Source organism: Habropoda laboriosa, unplaced genomic scaffold (assembly GCF_001263275.1).
Source record: "Habropoda laboriosa isolate 0110345459 unplaced genomic scaffold, ASM126327v1 scaffold223, whole genome shotgun sequence".
Classification (NCBI taxonomy): Eukaryota; Metazoa; Arthropoda; class Insecta; order Hymenoptera; family Apidae; genus Habropoda; species Habropoda laboriosa.
Window position 1 is genome coordinate 89,473 of NW_017100362.1, and position 8,480 is coordinate 97,952.

An 8,480-nucleotide genomic window follows, 5' to 3' on the forward strand; every position below is an offset into this window, starting at 1 on the left:
TGGAACGATCTCCATGACGAGGAGCGGGCATCCATCAAGATCGACGTCGATATTAGTCAAGCCATCCCATATGTCCCTTTTCCACGGGGGTGAAAAAGCACGGATGGGGTGGCTTTCTTGATTATGCGAATATCTACAGACAATGGAACCCCAACGTCAGCTGCTGTGCTCCCTGGATATCACGGGGTCGTACACCCTCCGCGAAATAAGCAATAAGTTATGGTGGGACTGACGAACCCCCTACCACCCCCCTCGTCTTACCGTACCCAGCTACCCCCCACCCACCCCCTAAGCCCCTACCACTGCTCACTCACCCCCCGTGTGATTGTGGGTCCATAGGACGAGTGGTATCGTTCCATAGTATAGTTTCGACGCTCATCAAGCTCAGTTCGCATTGCGACGTGCATCGCGACGCGTGCCTCGCCTACGCTTTTTTTTCGCCCCTCCCACCCCGGTGGGGCGCACGTGCCGCTCGTTATTATTATCGAACGTTCATCCCGTGCGGGAGGTGCATCGATGATACCGCGACACGATGGAACATCGTTCGAGATTCTGGTGATACTGCGAATAGTTTGGAAGATTAACGTGGTGTTTTGCATACATGCATACGTTCAACGATTACGCTTACTCTTCTTGTTCAGTTGCCTTTCTTGGTATTTTTCACTTTTTTTTTAAATTTTCGTTAATTCTTTCCTTTTTTCTATTTCATAGTTTGTTTCGCATTTTCGAAGATGGAATTTATTGTGATAATAACTGTTTGATGAGAATGTATAGAGAGGGTGAAAACACATGGATTTTGAGAAGTATAGTGAACATTTCAGAGAAGTTAGAGAAGTTGGTGGATTACGAATCATCGAAGAGGACGAATGGGGAAGAAAAAGAACACGATAGAAGAGAGGAAGACGAAGCGTGTGAGTCTGTGCTCCTTGCGTTCACTGCGGGCTTCCATGTGCCAACTTTTCAAAATTCATAAGGCACGCGGTGAATGCCAAGAGCGGACCAAATTCAACGTTCCCAATCTACCGCACTACCTCGCAACGATTTTTCTTCTTGGATGCCTGATAAGGAACTTCGTCGACTATTTCACTGTGCTTGTTAATATCGCTACGACAGGTCAGTAGTGAGTTGAAATTTCCACACGTCCAATTCGATAATTTATCTTCTTTTTTCATTTTTTCTTGCGTTCGTTTTGGTGTGATACAATTTGACAAGAGTAGAAGAGTGATACAGTAGTGATAGCCCTGAATGAACTCACGTAGCACCCATACTATTCTCCGTTTTCTACCCCTTTGCTAGAATCTGCCTTGTGTAGACCTTCGGATTTAACTCTAAACTAAGCTCCCGAGTTGTAAAGTGAGATCATGTACAGTTAACGACTCCTTATCGACTGTGTACATATGCATTCTTTTTGACAATAAAAAAAAAAAGACATTATTTGCACCCATCTCTTCCATCTCCAATTTCTCTCTCTCTCTCTCTCTCCCCCCCCCTCTCTTTATCTATCTATATCCATCGACAGTTTCGCTAAATCAGGTAAGCAACCTTGAACTTTAAACGAGACAAACGACTACGTCACCCGTTAGAAACCCTCTGTCATCACGTCAACCATCTATAAATTACAATACTCTCCGCCGATTCCTTCGATTCTTCATTCCTAAGTATCAGAACATCCAGGACGCATTTTCATCTCCCTCAACGACGCAACTCACAATCTCCTACGCAGGACTCCCTCACCCTTCAATCTCCCCTCTCCTCGAGTTTCCTCAAGGATAAACTCTCATCTCCGATCGAAGCAATACGACGATCGTTAGAGGCATCAACGGTAGCATGGTTACCAATCGTTCTAGCTGTCCCAGCGTTGCATGGGTCCGGAGTTGGAAGGACGAGGGATGAGGCCGGGGTTAAAGTCGGCACCCCCGTAAATGGAAATTGGGGAATTCCCTAGCGTACGACGAAAACGGCTGCTTGTATCGACCGTCGAGTCCTCATCTGCGGGGCTGGCAAATAGAGGGGAAGATAGGGGACAAGTACGGGGGTGGTAGGCGGTTTAAGGGTGGACGCACGTTGCCTGGCAACCAATCCCTTCTCGTACCAACCCCCGTGGACCGCCTCGCTTACCAATAGCAGCACAGGATGCTACACAGCTTCCATTTTCTCTAACCGTCGCCATGGCTTGATTTCACCTACTACTATGTTTGAGGGAATGTTCCCCGTTCTCCACAGACTGTACGTCCATCCGACACTCCAACGCCAGCAGCTTCCTCCATTATTCAGTCCCGATGCTCAACCACTGTCCCTTTTCACCTTTTTTTCTTTCTTTCTCTCTATCCACCCTCTGGGAGATTCTTCTTCTCTCTCTTTTTTTGCAGTTTTCCACGGGGCTTCGCGGGGAATCTCCTCCGGATAATGGACGTCTGAGCACGCGAATTAGGCGATCTGTGGAGGGGCGAGATAAGGGTATCCGGAGTTATTGGAAGGGTGACTTTAACGCATTCACTTTCGGTGATTTTCTTGGTTAAACGCGGTTGAATACTGGGAATGATTATTCGCGTGTATAGCTGAGTCGACGTATGGATTTTAATTGTGCAGATGTAGAAAATTTCTGAACAGACCTTTGGGAGATCAGATTTAACAATGACGTACAACGAAACTTTCTAGAATAATTTTTAGAATCAAAATGGAATATCGTTCACTGTGAATGAGAATAGAATTCATTTGATTAATTAACAAGCTATTAAAAATTGCATTAAATCTTTTTTTTGAAGCGAAATATAACAAGATATTTTGTTGCCTGAAGCGAATGTGTTTACGTTAGATCGTGTAATACGAAATGTCACGTTCGTCTTGATAATACAAACACAATTCTGCAACAGTAGCGTAACAAGAATTGAAAAGGATAAGAAAAATTCAGAACTTTTCAATGCTAAACGATCAACTTGCGAATGATTAGAAATTCGACGTTTCATATTACACGATCCACACATCCTAGAGACGAATGATCCTTTACTTCGAAAAGTGTAGATGATTTTTTTTACTACTGCAGAACAATTCTTTTCTGTAAATATGTATAAAAGAATTCGTAGTGATCTGTGACAGTTTGAAAGCGTGAGTTTACCCGAGAATGAATTTTTCCTTTCGCAAGCAAAACACCGCTGTTCGAACGGTGTCCTCCGTTGTCCGATATCGACGAATCTATCTTTGCTCCTGGTCGAGATTAGCGATTTTATTAATAACGCGAAAATCGAGTCGTCGTCGAGTTGCAAGAATCGAACTATCATAACCGTACCTTAGATCGTAGATACACGTAGAAGTAGCTAATTGCATAGTACAACTAGCTTATCGTTATTCTTTACAATTTCCACGTTTCTTTTTTTCTTTTTCCTCTTTCTTCTTTTAACAATGAATGTCTTCGACTGATTGACGAGTGTAATTAAGGTCCGACAGTAGCGTAACACGTGTACGATGGCGAGGTGTGTGACCGATTTATTTATAACACGTCCGTATAATAGAACATGTTCAACTGCATGATGTAATGTGGTCCGAATAAACGAGCATACATACGTAACACAGCATCACGTTTCTTTCAGTGATTCATAAGCGCGTCCTCGAAAAACGACCGAACGAACCTTCCCTCCCGCCTTCGATAATCGAACCAGCCGTTTTTATCCCATCATTTCGAAATAGAATCATCGTCATCCACTTTCACCGGACGATTTTCTGCACCCTCCCACTTCCCCATCCCTTTTCGACCGTTTTTCTCGATGGTAGATCGGATTAAATGGCGGACAGATTGATCGCGCAATAAAGGATAATCCAGGCAGACGCTCGTTAACCCTCGTTCCTACTTTACCTATTCCACCGCTTCTTCTTTCGTCTTCTTCTTCTTGCCACGAAGAAGGGTGGAAATATACGAAGTATTTTCGATACAAACTAATTCTCCATTCACCCGAATGACGTCACGAATGTTTTAAACTTCGGTCAAGGTAAAGAGAGGTTATCAAAGGTCGCGCGAGAAGTGGGTTAATATTTTATTCCTCGAAATTGAGCCAGAATTGTTATTCGTTACGGTGGTTATTTGGAGAAGTTTCGCAATTTGGTCAAATTTAATCAATCACGCGCGAAAGCATTCGCGAAGAGAAGGTACAACATACGAGAGGATAAATTCGCGAGGGAAAAAGTCCTCTCCCCCCTCCTAGTGGAAACTATTCAAAAGTCCTTGACGACGAGGCTCATCAATCAAATCTCTGCGAAGGTAAAAGCTCGCTCGTTATCTTCGTCGCGGCTAGTTGAGCACGAAAGCGAGGCCTCGCGAGAGATAACCGGTGCACCAGAGAAACGGCGTATCCATCTTGTGTTGTAAAAGGCCTGGCGAGGGTAAAAGTAATAAAAAGGTATGCCATTTTCGTGGACGAGATACTCTCGCTTGATCTACTCTGGTGTCTGTATATATATAGGCAACGGCAAAGAAATTCAGATGAAGGTCACTTTAACCAACGAGAGGACGCGAGGCGAAAGGGTGAGGAAGGGGCGTGGAGGAAAGGGGATGGACGAAGCGTAGGTTAGAAGGAAACAAGGTGTGGGAGGTGGAAAATCTCGATCGACGAATAAATTTCATTCAGGTGACATGTTCCTGTAGTAGAAGGCCGCGCTGATTGCAAATTAGTTGATTTTATGCGACCATGGGGCGCGATTAACAGCACGTCCCCTTTTCGAACACAGTAGCCTCTCTGCCGAATTCATTTAACGCTAGTACCTTCTCTCTCTCTCTTCTCTTTTCATTTTTTTTTTCTTCAAACGTTACATTGACAGAGGAAAGAAGAAGAAAATGCGTCATTCCATTCTTCGTTCGATGGTAGAAAAAGGAAAAAAAGAAACGCAGAAAGTGTCTCGAATAATCTCTCTCTCTCTCTCTCTCTATTGGTGAAACAAGAAGTATATATCTATAGAGACAGCCTCGGCGAAAAAGGGTGTAAAAATGTTCGATCGAGGCAACGCAGCGGAAGAGATACGGATGCGAGAGCGTTGTTCGAAGTATCTTCGGCAAAATGAAATACCGTGTCGTAGAGTCAGCATAACCATCACGGGGAAATCCTCCCCGTTTCGTCGTTTCTTTCTCGTCGAACGTGCTTCAGATATTCCTCAAAGTGGTTCCGATCATGATGTGCAGATTAGGAGGAGGAGGAGGAGAAGCTAAAAGTCGATATCGAAAAGCCTAGCACCGCCTTTAATTACATCCTTTCCAAGGCTAGATCGAGGTGCTGTGCTCCCATTGGAGATAAATGAATATTTATCATCCTCCTCCTCTTTCTGTCCCTGCCGCCCCCGTCACCTCCTCTCGAGCACATTCAAAATCTAATCCCTGGTCTGTGGCGACCGAAGGAAGGGGATGATTGAAGTAAAACGCAACTGAGGAGTGTTTACCAACTACTCGCGGGGGTCCTTCAACTTTCTTCGATCGAGTCCTTCCACGGTGCCGCGAATTACGCAAATTATCACCGTGACTGCCCGCCTCCGCCATCGCCGCGGACCGCTCCGCCTCCATAGCCGGCTATGTCGCGGGTCAACGCGTGCACCACAAATAAGCACACGAAATCGAACGGGCTCATCTATAATTCGCCGATTACTCCTGCGTGAAGCTTTTTTTCGTTAAAATGAAGTCTTCGTTGTTTGAAATGTAACTTTGGTCCATGGAGGAACCGGAGGATATTCAAGACACTTCTCTTGGTAAATTAACCTGTTAAGATAAGACGAGTTAACTCGTCATTGGCTAGTAATTAGGAAGCAACAGTTTACTTATCGAGGATTTATTCAGTCTTGATTGTACTGTTACCTATGAATTGGACATAAAATGTAGAGTGAAGTAATTGGTTATGATTTTTAGTTATTTCGATTGCAAACTAGAGGGAGATTGACTTTCTGTCTGATGGATGAACTCATTATGGTGCTTTTTAAAACCGTATTCATGGAAGAACAATTATTAGTCAATACTTAAAACATAATAGTCCGTTATGTATTGAACATAAAATAACAAAATGAAGTAATTTGGCTGCAATTTTCACTCGTTTCGATTATAAACTAGGGAGAGATTCAATTTCTATTCCATTCTTCATCTCAAACTAACCAGCCTACGAGTAAAAACCTCCGTCCGAACCGAACAACTGGAAACAGTAGCTAGAAAAGTTTATTTACCAAGAATTTATTCACGTTTAATTATACTACTATGCATGTATTAACCATAAACTACAAAATGAAGTAATTATAAAATTCGACAAACTAGAGATGGATGGAATTTGTGCTCGATATGTGAGCCCAGTAATGGCACTTCTGAAAACTGTCGTACACTCGCAGAGGACCGATTAACCACTCCATTCTTCATCCCGAACAAGCCAGCCTACAAGTAAAAACGGACCAATCTACAGGCTACACTTTTCTAAGTTCCAAGCAACTGTGTAACAGTCTATTCCGCGAGATTCGCGGATTTCTATCAAAAAATCATCCGATCCTAATCCCGTCACCTCTACCGACCAGCACACTATCCCTCCTCCCTTCGCTGCTCCAGCTGAAAGCACTCGAAACGCGCAAACAGAAGGAACCTATATAACGGAGGCGAAGAAGAAACCGTGAAAAAGGGTGAAAAAAAAGGAAGGAAAGAAAGGAAGAAAGAAAGGTGGAACTGCTGGGATGTCCGGAAAGGAGGAAGGAGACTGAGGAGAAAGGGAAAAAAGAAGAAAAAAAAGGAAATGGAGAAGAAAAGAACGAAGACATGGAAACGCGATGAAGGGGACCACGAGAGGAGAGAGGAGAGAGGGGGAGGTCCAGAGAGGGAGAGAGGTGGGAGAGAATCACGTGGGAAAGGCGAAAAGCCGAGATACGGGGGAGATCAATACGAGGTCGCTAGGCAACCAACCAGCCTCCGGCGATCTCAGTCCGGGTAGACAGGGTGCCGCCACCAACCCCTGAAACCACCCACTAGCTGCCCCCCGAACCGACCTGCCTCTGAATATATCCCATACTCTCACTTCTCTCTCTCTCTCTATCTATCTCTTCATCCTCCTCATCTTACTGTTTTTCATCTCATCCTCTCTTTCACTCGTTCTCTTCCTCTATGTGTGTGTGTGTAATGCGAGTGTTCTCTCTACTAGCGACCAATCTCTATTTCTCTCTCTTCATCCTCGTCCTACTGTTTCTCATCTCACCCTCTCTCTCACTCGTTCCCTTTCATTGTATGCGTGCTCTGTCTTCTAGCGACCAATCTCTCTCTCCCGTTCTCTCTTTCTGTCTGTCTCTCTTGTTCCCTGGATGCTCTTCGTCACTGCTACTATCTCCTGCGGACGTACGCTGCCTTCGAAATCTCTCGTACACTTGGCTGCGAGCTCTTGATACCGCTTGCAATATTTACGATAACCGTTTGCATAGGAATCTCGATTTTGCGATGGATACGCGAGCCTCCAGACCCCTAGCTACGTCGAAGAGGAACGACAGGAGCGGTATTGGAAATCGGTCTCTCCCTACGTTGGATGCTGGGCGAGTCTCACCTGGGTCCGTAGCTCTTCTTCTTCCTCTCTCCTTCTTTTCGGTTTTGTTGGTTATTTTCGTGCTTGTTTTTTATGCTTGTCGTGTAGATGGTGTTACGGTGGTTGTTCTCTTTTGTTGTTTTTTTTTTCTTTTATAGAGATTTAGAGGGTCGTTCGTAGATTTTCACAAAGACGACGCTGGACGCTCGATTGATCGGCGAGCAGCCTGTGACCCGGATGTATCACCACCTGTTGTAGTGCCTCGCCTTGCCCGGTATGCTACACCTGAACAGAGAGCAGTTTCTCAGGGAGTTCGATGGTGGATCTCGGGATGGAAATTTGAAAGTGGTGAGATTGTTTGTGGGGGGTGGTCGATAAGATGCTGGGTGGACTTGTGAGTTTGAAAGTTGTTCGAGAGGACTATTTTTAGAGCGATGAAAGGGTGGATAAGCGGAAGAATGCCTTGAACGTCGTTCTATTAACCCTTTAGCTACGGCGAACATGCATGCACACCTTTAAAATATCCTCAAGTATTATATAAAGTGTACATATACAGATATATTTAACACACAATCTTGGACGTACTCTAATTCGTACACAATTCACACCGACATTGAATCCGCTACCAATTTTTTACGACTTTCAAATGAAGTTTACATATTTTTCATTGTAAATAGTAATTTTATTTCTAAAATTAACAGCAATTCTTAAAGCTGTTAACTTCTTTCGAAAAATTCTTGAATAATTTGCAATGCACAGTGGTTTCGAACTTTCGACAAATTTCGTTACTAAACAGACATATTACGTATTAATTCGGAGACGATAAATCGTAGTAAAAAGTGCATTACCCTGCGCGAAACATAAAATTTAACAGGTATAAATTAACTTTCGCTGGTGAAAGTGGCCAAAGTGTTAAACAACCCTCGAAACTTGGACAAAATTACGCGATAGATATTCCTTAGGTAA